The 13,184-nt window shown below is 44.8% G+C and overlaps 1 long non-coding RNA gene and 1 pseudogene across 1 annotated transcript; both read right to left on the bottom strand.

Annotated features, from left to right (window-relative positions):
* Positions 1–294: 294 nt before the first annotated feature.
* Positions 295–4,905, bottom strand: LOC119335452. Its single transcript, XR_005161880.1, has 3 exons — positions 4,156–4,905; positions 1,872–1,958; positions 295–787 (listed from the first exon to the last, which is right to left on the bottom strand). It is a non-coding gene; the product is annotated as an uncharacterized LOC119335452 (long non-coding RNA).
* A 3,600-nt stretch (positions 4,906–8,505) lies between these two features.
* On the bottom strand, positions 8,506–8,921 carry LOC119335648 (annotated as a pseudogene).
* Positions 8,922–13,184: the final 4,263 nt, after the last annotated feature.

Genomic DNA, 13,184 nt, shown 5'->3' with positions numbered 1-13,184 from the left:
CTCTGGAGTAGCTCATGTGGTAGTAGTAGTCGTCCAAGGAAAGTAGGGCAATAGGCTACTTATAAGTAGTCGTCCAAGGAAAGAGTAGGCCATCCAAGGTGGTAGTAGCTTATGATGCTGCACGTCCATCATGTGGTGGTAGTCGTCTAAGGAAAGTTGGCCACTTGGATTAGGGCCGTAGATCTTAAGGCAATGTCGTAGGAGCGTGATCTACTGAGACTTGGAAAGAGTATGGACTATCAATAAATCCTGGGAGTCCGATAACAGTAGGAAAACACGATTAGGTGAGGCACATGCCCAGTACAGACTCGGATACGGCACCAGACTCTAATCTTTATGGACGCGACTAGCCAGCAACCGTTGGCTGGCTAGCGGCCCAGGGCACACACCCTTAAATTAGTAGTGGACCTCTCCCAGATCCAACTGGCAAACCAAAAAAGAAAAGAAACAGTCCCTCACGCACATGTCATCCAAGGGAGAATGTGTCATGATCGTAACTGCTACTCTTCCTAACCACATAAGCAATCATGACAGCCGACGCACCAAACCCTCCTAATGGTCATTAGTGCTCGTAACCATTAGCAATCATGGCATGGTCTCAGTAGTACCTCACGCCACTTCCACCTTCCCAGTCACAGCTCCCCAAACCTCCTCTCCTTGACCTCCCCTTCTCCATCTACCATGTTCTCCATTGCCGCAACTGTTGTCCCACGCTTTGCTGGCCATGGACCTGAAAAGTGAACTTCCATCTTGATGTGTCCCTCTCATCTTCCTTTTTTACAAAACTCTGTGGAACCAAGGGTCTATTAGTGAGGGAATATAGAACAACATGGCAGTTAATGCTTGTGGAACTGCAAAAAAGAACTACCAAGACATTATGCATGCAAAATAATGTGTTTTTTGGGCAAGTTGGTACGATGTGCAGGCAAGTCTGGAATGATTTTGAGGCAACTCGTGCTGAAAACACAGGAAAGCCCTCTCTTGAAAGTGCTATTCTAGTTTATGCTTGGATTTTTTTTCAGGTATCTGCAGAGTGTTGTAGGTTGCACAAGGCTGCTGTTTTTTGATTGATCGTCAAGCTTGGCAAAGCTTTTGGGCAAGTTGTGTATATGTGTAGGCAATCAGGAAGAAAAAAAATGCAGGCAACTCATGTTTCTTGTGTGGTAGAAAAATAAATTAAGGAGAAAAGAGGTCTTGAAAGTTACAGGGTTTGGCTGTAACTAGTGATTTTTTGGGGCAAATATCTCCTTGAACTACAAGTTGCGGAATTGTAGCAGTAGCAGTAGTTGCTGTGTTTTCGTTGTGAATTTTGCTACTAAATTTTGGGCAATGTATCTATCTGGGGCTTTGCCGTACATGTAGCTGTTGTGTTGCTTGTGCTTCTGTCTATTCACATATCTAGGCAAGTTTCTGTAATGTTTGGGCAAGTAGGGAATGGTTTAGAGGCAACTCATGTTTATTTGGTTGCATAAAAAAACATAACCCTCTTGAATTTCTGATTTTAGCTTTTGCTTTGGATTTTGGACATGTATCTCCTGAGGCTAATGGTGTATGCAGGTGAAAAAACAGATTGATTTATTGGCCACCCATACTCAAACCCCAAGAAGCAAAAAATAGATAAAAATGTTTGCACCTTTATATGGGTTTCTTCTAAACAAAAACTTGCATATAACAATTCAGGCAATATTGAGCCCTTTTTTGCTCGTGCAATATTTAACTAACCAGCCCACATATCGAATGAGGGAATAGAGCAAGCTATTGGGGGTTGTGTGAAGTTTACCTTGAAGTCTGTAGTGAAAAATATTTCTTGCTTGCTAAAAATGAACCAGGGTGCAGAGGAGGAAAAGAAAGAGAAGGTTTGATTTCCTCACCTTGTTCATCCTGATTACAACTCTTTTTCAAATGTTTTCCCCTTTTTTTCCAGCATGAGCAACTAGTATTGATTTTTAGTGCACCTACTGCAAGAAAACGGGTAAAAGTAAATAGTGAGCAATTATAGCGGTTTTTAAGCAAATCATGTATTGACGAAAAGCTAGTCCTGTCTATCAGTACATGAAAAGTGTTTCATTTTCCTTTCTCCTGCTAATGGCTATTGCACATTCGGAGAAACCCCTTGACAACAAGCTAGTCTTGTCAGTACATGAAAACAAAAAAGAGGAGCCAAGTTCTAGGGTTTGTTTAAACAAAATCACTATTGGCAGTAAGCAACCCTTGTGTGTTTGAGGCAACTCCTCTTTTTTTGCTGAAACAAAAAAATTAATAGCTTTGTGCGAAGCTTACCGGGAAATGGATGTTGAAGCTTCTTCCTTCGGCGTGTGCACAAAACCTCAAAAAACTTATGCTACAACCAAAATGGTTTGCTTGTTGGGTTAGGTGGACCAAACGAAAACTATTTAAGCGTATGAAATTGGTAGAAAAAAACTATTGAACTTTGGAGATTTAGGCAAGTAATGTTTATATGTAGAGAACATATCCTATTGTAAATATCAAATTTGGTTCCAATTATAAATCAGTTTGTTCTTAAAATGTATCTCTGGGCAACTCACGCCAGCCTCTCTAGCAACCAACTGGCATGGTTTGGGCAAGTTTTGGGCGAACTAAACCCAATAATCCCGGGAGAGGATCTTTGGGCAACTCGCGTCAATATCTCTCGCAACTAAGCATCATGCGTTGGGCAAGTTTTAGACACTTTCTGCTCAAATTGTCAACGATTCTAGCCCCCGCATTCCCACGCCGCAAACCACTCTCACATTCAAAAATCATCAATTCTCACACAGAGCGAGTACTTGCCTAAGTGCTAGTTACAACTTGCCGGTATGCACTAAAAAATTGCCTAAAGAAAAAATAGCTGATTGAGTCCAATGGAGATGGCATATCCATTGGAGATGACCACATTCTCTAGTACATCAAAGGTACAACAACGCATCATGCAATCAGTGTAGCACTAGCATCTGCACATGCTAATAATTCACACAAGGTTTCCTATATACTATGTGCCTGCACAGCTGCACCTCATCTCGTTCTCAAGCACTGAACTAGGAAGGAATTTTGCATGCCATCCACATCGGTATCCATGGTGGGCATGCACCTATGAACATGCTGCCATTAGCACAACTAGCTAATTGCTCTTCTCGTAGTGATTTTCTAGCATTATTAGGCAAGTAATGTTTATATGTAGGCAATTTATCCTATTGGAAAATAGCAATGTGAAAACTGAATCAATTTTGGTGGTAAAGAATATCTCTGGGCAACTCATGCCAGCATCTCTAGCAAATAACTATCATGAGCTGCGCAAGTTTTAAAGTGTAAAGTTTTGGGCGAAATAAAACCCAACACTCTCAGGAGTAAATCTCCAGGCAACTCACGCCAGCATTTCTAGCAAGTACCTATCATGAGTTGGGCAAGTTTTGAACACTTAATAAATCATAGTGCACATACTTCCACAAAAACAAAACCAATGTGAAATCCCCTTGAAAAACATTTAATTCAACATAGAACTACTCCCAAATCTCCAATAGATACTAGAAAATTGATTGTAGGCAACTTTCTGGCATTATTAGGCAAGTTAGTGCAAAATTGTTGACTACAAAAAATGGCTGGAACTCAAATTCACAAAAAAGTAAATAGGTCGCGGGACAGATCATATGCACATAATATTAAGAATGCAGCGACAAAAACTACATTCAGTACATAAATAAGGTAATCAAATCCTCTACTTCCTAGTAAATCTCCAATTTAAAAATGCGAAATGTTGTTAACTACTATAATAGTAATCAAATCAACAACCCTAGAAGGAATGCCATACAGATTGGTTATTTATGTCGGTACCTATGATCCATATTCCAAGCCAATAACAAAACCTATTGGAAATACCAACACTTCTGCAAATTAAAATCAAATTTTTGCTAAAAATATCTCAGGCAACTCGCATCAGCATCGCTCACTACTACCTATCGTGCGTCCGGCAAGTTTTGGGAAAAACAAAACCCAACACTCTCGGTGGTAGATCTCTGGACAACTTGCGCTAGCATCTATAACCATTAACTATCATATGTTTGGGTAAGTTTTGGACACTTCCAGATCAACATTGAATCTCATCATGTCATCAACATCACAGAAACACAATTCATGAGTATGTAGATAGACCATATTCACCTCAAGAAGCTCCTGCTTGGCCTCATCCATGCCCTGGACATCATCAAATCCTCTTGGGCCGGCGACGCTTGTCTGCACTGCCACCTGCCGGGTTGTGGAGCAGATAGACAGTCCACCACGTCCTCCAGCATCTGACCCAGAAGATTGTATCCACACTGTCAATCCAATCCACAGCCCTACGAAGGCTACGTGAGGATCGAGTGGCCAGGGAGATCAGGATTGCAGTGGGTCCCGAGGGGCGCGCGAGCAGGGGACCCCGTCGCCGGTTGGAATCGTCAGGGGCCGGCCCCGAGATGAACTGAACCGGCGAGAGACCGAGGAGGCGGGGCCCAAGACGACGCTAATAGGGAGAAGCTGGGCACGGGGCCGCGTCGGCACCAGTCTGGGGCGGAGGCCGTGTCGTCTTGCGCGGGCTGATTCGATGCCGGTCGATGTGCGTCGGCGGTGAAGAAGACTGGCGGGGGAGGGGCTCCGGCGCGGGATTTGGCTCGGTGGAGCCGCCGACGCGAGGGCCGGGCTGGTCGAGGGGCGGCGCAGTGGATCTTGTCGGATCCAGTCCATGGCGGTGCTACACCGTTCAGGGTGGAGGCGGATCGGCGTGCTAGGGGAGGTGGACGTCCGGTGCTGGTCGGAGGCAGGGAAGGGAGTTGGCCAGGGTTGGTAGGAAGGTGGGGCCTCGTCGGCGTCTGTCCGGGGCAGGGGCATCGCGGTAGGTGGCTGCGGCGTGGAGGAAGATGCGCAGGGGGGAGAGAGGAGTGGTCGTGGGGTACGGCCAGAGAGATGCGGTTGTGGATTAGGATTTTTTTTCCTCCGACCAAACGACAACTGAGACTCACGATATAGATCGGACGATGCGTGAGGTGTGTGCTCGGGAGCTCTAACGAGCACGCGACCACTTTTTAGGATTTAGGAATCTTTATATACGTGTCACCTTTGTCGAACTCAGTCCACAACAAGGCATCAATCGTTCGTTCGGTTCTCGCCTGGTGTTCTTTCCAGCCGCCGCCGCCCGTCGCCGCTCTGGAACGGCAACCTCTTGCCCCTCCCATGGCGGCCATGTCACAGACCGACCAGGCCCGGCCGATGGCGACTGCTGATCTGGAGGCCGCCATTGCGGCACTCCCCGGCAAGAAGCAGCGCCTGCAGGAGTCCTTCCACCGCCTCGTGGCATGCGCGCCGCCCCATATCCAGCTCCCGTTCACCTGGCACGACATTGATGCCTACGTCTCCTCTCTTCACTCCTCCCTTTCCCTCCGGTTCCGCCAGATGCAGCAGCGGCCCCACCCCGTCGCCCCTCTCTCAACCCCCCACGACGAGTTCATCCAGGAGGACCAGGAGAAGGTTAGGGATGATGAAGACGAGTCCTCAGTTGAAGAAATGAAGGAAGATAACATGCAGAAAGATAGAGAGGACAAGAAGAACAAGGTGAGCCTCCCACGTCTAGACACAGGCATTGGCTTTGTGGCAGCGCCATGCCACAGGGCGGGAGGAACTCTTGATCAAGAGTTTCGGATTCCGACGCGGGTTCACGCCCCGTGCGCCGGCAACCCTATGCTTCAACAGCCATACATGGGGGCACTCCCGCCTGATGTGATCATTCCTGCGCTCGGGCGACAACAACCATACATGGCGTACCAACACGAGTTTCCTGCCATGCTGATGAGCAACAATGTTCCTATGATGGTCCAGCAGCCATACATGCCGTACTTCGGGCAAGAGTTCTTTCCTGGTGTTTTGAGGCAACACATGATGAGCATCGACCATGTACTTCAGAACCAGCATTACATGTCGCACCATCAACCCTACTTCCCACAACACTCCATGTCGCACCATGGGTACACGCAAAGGATGCATGCACTAGGTTTCCCAATCCCCCATGAGTTGGACAGTGATGTTGTTCCCGATTCATCTTCTTTAAGAAAAAATACATTGGGTGAATTTTTTACTACGCTTAAGACCCTTGAAAATGGAATCCAGAAGGACATCAATCAAGCAACGATGGTGAACAAAACAACCAACTTTAAGAAGAAGGACAAGTCAAAGAAAAATGGCAAGTCCATGTGGCCCAATAATGCTGGTACACTTGGAAAGTCTAAGAAAATTGGTGCCACTGCTGATGCCGAGTGCTTCTTTTGTAAGGAGAAAGGTCACTGGAAGAGGAACTGCAAGAAGTATTTGGCAGAAAAGAAGAAGTCTGCAAATTCCAGCCCCAGTATGAGTGTCATACATGGGCTTGATGTATTCCTTCCTAATTCATAGTGTAATTCTTGGGAACTGAATATCAGGTGCTCATATTTGCCACTCGATACACGGAATATAGAGGCCTAAGCGATTGGCAAAGGATGTGGTGATGACGCGCGTCAAAAATGGAGTAACAGTTGACGTGCTTGTCGTCGACGTCCTACCTCTATATTTTTATTTAGGATTTATTTTAGAGATTAATTCCTATTACTATGTTCCAGCCTCAAGGAAGAGCATTATTTCTGGATCATATTTGTTGCAAGGTGGTTAATCGTTTAACCCTGAGAACAATGAGTGTCCAGTTTATCAATGCAAATCAACTTACTGTTACTGTAGTAATTGTGATCAACTTACTGTTACTGTAATAATTGTGATCACCTTACTGTAACAATCGTCAGGGTAACAAATGTTTAATGTAACAAGAATGCCAACAATAATGACTGCAAATTATAATGGTAACAATGATGTTGAATAGACCCACTTATTAGAAACTACGAGATCATGTCTTTATATGTTGTTGGTATCTTCTCATAGTATGTTAACATTTACTTATGTCCTTAGAACATGGGAATATCATAGACGTGAATAACGTATGGTTGATTTGAGATCCCCAAATGTTGCTCCATAATTGGGCAAATATAAAGGTGACTTTTGGGTACACCGAAAAGTATGTCGTGGTGCTAGTTATGTAAGACTGGGATTTGCCCCTCGAAAGATATTACTGTGTTCAACATTGCCTGGCCAGGTATTGTCATTAAGGAGCTGGTCACAGGGATATTGTAATATGGAAACAAGAAAAGAGTACAATCTGATTACGAGGATGATCTAGAAAATGATGGATATCACCGAGATTAATGAATGAATGAGCTAATTAGTTTGTATGTATGTGACCTCATACGATTGCGTCTATACGCATGCACGCTCGTGCTTCCCATCATTTGCTTTCTGTTGTAGGAGAGACGAAAGAATTACGGCTCTTTTTCTTTTCCGTTCCATCGCCGTTCCGATGGAACGTTTTGATGTTGGTCGTACTGTATCACACATGTACGTACTCGCACGTGCTGGTCATCACGAGGGGCACTTACCCAACATCCCATTACCGCTAATCCATTGCAAAAATAAAAAACAGGGAAAATAATGCTGCTACCTGGCGTATGCAAGTAGTATTTGTACAACACATATGCACTGAGTGCTCATGTCACCATGCAATGCATGCATGGAAAACTAATGACCCTGTGCTCCAATTCCCATTTTTTCTGAGAACATAGTGCAGACGCAAGCGTTCAGTATATACGCGCATACACTCATCCTATGAACACACACGCAGACCCTACTTCTATGAGTACCTCCGAGAGACAGAGCTGTCACATGATCTTGAGATTGACGAGTCACCACAGATGCCTCATAGTCGTCGGGACCGTCTCCTTCCACTGAAAATAAATCCAAGAATAGTGCGAGCACCAAGATTTGAACCCTGCTGGGCTGGGGATAGCACTATCCTCTTAACCACCCAACCACATGTGGTTCACATATATATATTTATGAACGCATGTGTGAAAGAAAAAAAGATTCTACACTGAGAACACTCCCACTACTAGGGAAAAGGCTACTAGCAGCGCGAGTAAATTGGCTACTAGTAGCGCGGCTACCCGCACTACTAGTATCGCGCTACAGCTAAAAGTTAGTAGTAGCGTGGGTGCAACCCGCGCTACTACTAAAAAGTTAGTAGCAGCGCGGATGCCACCCACGCTACTACTATTTGAAACCCGCGCTACTAATAATAGAATAGTAATAGCGCACCTATTATACCACACGCTACTAGTATCTTAAATACTAGTAGCACACATTTTCCCCCCACGCTACTACTTACAAATTAAAAATTAGAAAAATAAAAATTAGATGCAGCATTCATGGATGGAGATCAGAGACATGTCCAGTGCAAAATAAATTAAGGTCACAGGACCATCTTAACACTTGCACCATTCATGGATGCAACATTGAACATCTCAACTGCAAGAGATCACGTGATTCCATTTAACAGTAAACGCACACAACCAAAGGTGGGTACCTTTCCTAGTGTTCCACCAACAGCCTAAACATACCACTCCTCTAGATGTATCTACCAAGGCTCGGAGTTCAGATGCTGGTGGACCCCAATCCTCCCTCCCCCCAAACGATGGTATCGGGGTCTTCCACCTCGGCGACCTCCGGCGTCACGATCACCTGGACGATCATCTGTGCGACGCGGTCGCGGGGCTTCACGACGAAGTCCACCTCCGAGTGGTTGAAGAGCACGACGCCCACCAAGCAGCGGTAGTCCGCGTCGATCACCCCTGTGGCCACGTCGGAAAAGTGAAAATTTGTTAGTGCTCGTCAGCGTCCAAATCCAGTAGGGTATTTTCTTACTTTTTAGCACATGCACACGAATCAATAGTAATAGCCAGAGGCCGGTCCTTACTTGTTGCACGAGACGTGAAGAAGGGCGGGTCCCCTCCTTGTTGCACGAACGAATCAATGGGAGACATTGTCGCGAGCCGTGAAGAAGGCTGGGTCCCCTCCTTCTGTAAATAGCTCAGGTGCCTAAAGTTGTAAGGAATCTTAGTACAATGAACACATAGTAATGCATAATAACAAGAAAAAGAAAAAATAACCATGAATCCTAAATAAAAAGATCATTCGATGAGTCAGCTTGATAGTTTCAAGACGGCATAAGCATCCTAGATGAACGAATTACCCGGATTTGTTTATTCTTTAGTGCCGATCTCCACGGGCAGCTAGCAGTGTATGTTGATGCACAATGTACACATCGAACCCCCCAAAACCAAAAACATTTTTGAGTGAGCAACAAACCAACTAACTGCTCGACCCTAAAAACAAACATTTTTTGTGACTTTCCCTCTCCATTAGTACAAAAGGCAGAGAAACAAACATTTCTTTTGTGATTTTCATTTTCTTTTACTACAAAAGGCAGTAAAATAAACTAGAATTTTTTTGTGTTTTTTCCCGCGCTTCGAAACATAATACATAGAGCAAACAAACGGAATCCCACAGGTGGAGAAACACGGCTAGCTTAGCTCAATCAGAATACTATGGTTTCTACAAAACTGTAGTTTTGGAAACCGTGAGGTGTTTGGCTAAACCAACAACAGTAGTTTCATAAACACTTGTATTCCTGATACAGTGTTTTTTTTCTAAAATCCTACGACCATCGACGGAAAAGATATTCAATTAAAACTTAGGTCTCGCTGGGAAGGCCCCTATGAGACAGGCATTGTAAGTACACAGAGACATTTCAGTTACAAAAAGATATTCAGTTCAAAAGTGACAAATAACTGAATGAAACTCAGACTATATATTTCAGTTACAAAAAATATTTTAGCATTAAATTCAGGCAACCAAAAAGAGAAGGAATACACATTACTGGGCAAAAATGCACATTAAATTATAGTGCATATTTTCAGTCTAAATAAATGCTAGTTCTGTATTACTAACAGAGTGGCTTTCCGGATTGAATTGCATAGAAATTTTGATTAGAACAAAGTATGCTACTATTAGCAGCCTGCACACAAGTACTAGCAGTTATTTTCAAATCCTAGAAAATGACTTACGGGTATTGTGTCCCATTAACCTTATCAAATTTGATTAGAATAAAGTACATGCCTGATAAGAGTAGCACATTAACCCTATCAAATCCTAGAAAATGACCTAGGGGGAGGTGTGTCACATTAACCCTATCAAATCCTAGAAAATGACCTACAGAGGTCGATCATCGCAGCAGGCGGCAGCCGAGCCGATGGTTCGTTTGAGTCAAAGCGACGATGTCGTCTCACCTCCCATTTAATCGTTAGACTCACATTAGTACATTACACATTACAGAGAGAAACAAAAACACCAAGTAGTACTAGAACTATGAAAGCCACTCTTACCTTACTTGGTCATTTTGTCAAACACCTTCCGTGCGACAGCAGCTTGCACCGCCCGCATAGCACGTTCTTCAGTTGGTTGTGCCTCTTCTTCTGCTCACACAAGATACAAACAAGTCAATGTTGTCATGTCCAGCAATCATACAGTCAAGATAAACAAATCGTCACTTTAGAATTTCATTTCCTAGTGCAGACACTACATCAGCCATCAGGTGTGATTTGGCATCGAATTTTCACTGCCGACAGCGACGACAGGCGAAAGGAAGCACACTGTGTCATGTTAGTCCATGCTATGATAAGCAGAATGTTCTTATGGCCATTCTTCGCGTCTGTGCGCTTTTCTCGGACGTTGAACCGGATACGAGGCTGCGCAAAAATAATTACAGAACCATGGTGAAGCTCACATCCCAAATAGTTTTATTGAATACGCGCATATGCTACTGTACTTGGCATTTGGCAAGTCCTCAGGCACTCAATTTTTTGTGGGTGAATTTAAAGGAACCCCCAATTTGAATTTCATTATGAAATTGAGGTAGACCTCAAATGTGCAGTGGACCTGAAAAATGCACAGCACAATAGAGCTTCCATTGCTGAAGCGTGCAAACTAATCACCCTGCTAAGCTGACTGTGACGATGATCCCGGGCAGTAAATATTCCTCTTTTACAGCCTAGCCAGCTCTCCTAGCCTATCTAGTATAGCAATCCTAATGGGATTTGGAGAGCAAGAACTGAACTCGATGCGTGGATCGAATCGATTCGTCATCAGGCAAAAAGAAAGAGGGAGAAAGAGATGGATGGGGAAAGTCAGGGTGGGCGCACCGTGGATTTTGAGAGCGCCGTGGCGGTGGAGTGGAAGGACGCCGACGCTGCCGCGGCCGCAGCCGCGCCCTTCCTTGCAGCTGCTTGCATCCCGGGAGAAGAGGATGGGAGCGGGAGTGTGTGTGTGTTGGGGTCATCTTCTTGGCCAGGGCCCTCCGCTTCTCCTTGCGGTGGCGGCGCCTCTCGACGTCCTCCTCCACCGCGCGCGTGCGGGCGCCCGCCGCGGCCGTGGGCGCGAGCTGCCGGCCCAGGTACACGTCGCCCCACGTCAATGTCGCGGGGCCGACCCCCACTAGTAGAAAAAGGGGTCAATGGTCCAGGCCGGTCCAGCCCATTAGTCCCGGTTCAATCCAGAACCGGGACTAATGGGGGCATTGGACCCAGTTCGTGAGCCCCAGGGGTCGGCCGGGCCACGTGGGCCATTGGTCCTGGTTTGGCTGGACCTATTGGTTCCGGTTGGTGGCACGAACCGGGACCAATGGCCCTCGCTCCTGGCCCATCACCATTGGTCCCGGTTGGTGGCCCGAACCGGGACCAAAGGACGACCATTAGTCCCGGTCCATTCCGCCAACCGGGACTAAAGGGTTGGTCCTCGTTGCGGCCAAAGTTTAGTCCCACCTCACCAATCGGAGGGGAATCAGACCGGTTTATAAGCCCCTCCCTCTCTGCCTTATTGAGCTTCTCTGAAAATGAAAATGAATGCCCTTATATAGGGAATTTAGGCTAAATTCATACGAATTTCTCTTGAAATTTGTTATGAATTTAATTTGAATTTCCTCTATAAGCGCATCTATGCTCATTTGTCAGTAGCTTTTTATATAGTTTTTTTTCTTTTCTGCTATATTTATTTTTTTTCTTTTTATTTCTGAGTTGTAATAAGTCATTAAAAATAAGCATCTATGCTCATTTTTCAGTAAAGTTAATCATAACTATTTTTTCTTCTATTTATTTTTGAATTGTAACAAGTCATTAAAAATAAGCATCTACGCTCATATTTTAGTAAAGTTAATCACAACTACTTTCTTTTCTTTTTATTTCTGAGTTGTAATAAGTCATTACAAATAAGCATCTATGCTCCTTTTTTAGTACAGTTAATCACAACTATTTTTTGCTTCAATTCATTTCTGAGTATCTTTTTATATAGTTTTTTTTTCTTTTCTGCTATATTTACTTTTTTCTTTTTATTTCTGAGTTGTAATAAGTCATTAAAAATAAGCATCTATGCTCCTTTTTTAGTACAGTTAATCACAACTATTTTTTGGTTCAATTCATTTATGAGTAGTTTTCTATATAGTTTTTTTTCTTTTCAGTTATTTTTTCTTTTTATTTCTCAGTTGTAATAAGTCATTAAAAATAAAAAGAGGCGCAATGCTTGTTAATTTGCTTCAAGCCTTTCGGAATAGTGTCAACTGCACTGCACATAGCTCTGTACAGTCTACCGTATTCCTCAAGGCTTGAAGCTAACCAACGTGCAGGAGCATTGAGCCTCTTCGTCATCGTCTCTGCACTCAGGGCTTATAAACAGCTGCGAGTGCCTCTCGCTTGGCGAGGTGGGACTAAAAAAATAGCTGCAGGAAGAATCAAAATAAAATAAATAAAATAAAAAAAGTGCCACCTAAAGGGCTACCACGGCCTGAATACGACTAGAAACCCAACAATGGGCCAGGATTCAGGCCCGCAATAGGCCCAATAGGCCCACAGGCACATATAGTGCGTTTAGGCCCGTAAGCCTGCATTTGAGAGGAGCTCGAGAGGGCAGCGGGATAGGTGCTTATAAACCACTCTCGAGCTCCCTCAGCTAGCGAGGTGGGACTAAACTTTCATGCCGCGACGCGGGCAGCACATGGCCTTTAGTCCCGGTTGGTGGCACCAACCGGAACTAAAGGGTTGCATTGGTACCGGTTCGTGGCACCAACCGGTACCAATGCCGCCCCTTTAGTCCCGGTTGGAGCCACCAACCGGGACCACAGGTCTTTGTTTCCCGCCCTTTGGGCTGCTGAAAAGAGGCCTTTGGTCCTGGTTGGTGGCTCCAACCGGGACTAAAGG

This window comes from Triticum dicoccoides, chromosome 7B (genome assembly GCF_002162155.2).
Source record: "Triticum dicoccoides isolate Atlit2015 ecotype Zavitan chromosome 7B, WEW_v2.0, whole genome shotgun sequence".
Taxonomy (NCBI): domain Eukaryota; kingdom Viridiplantae; phylum Streptophyta; class Magnoliopsida; order Poales; family Poaceae; genus Triticum; species Triticum dicoccoides.
Note: the sequence above shows the minus strand (reverse complement) of the source record. Positions and strands in the feature narration are given on the sequence as shown.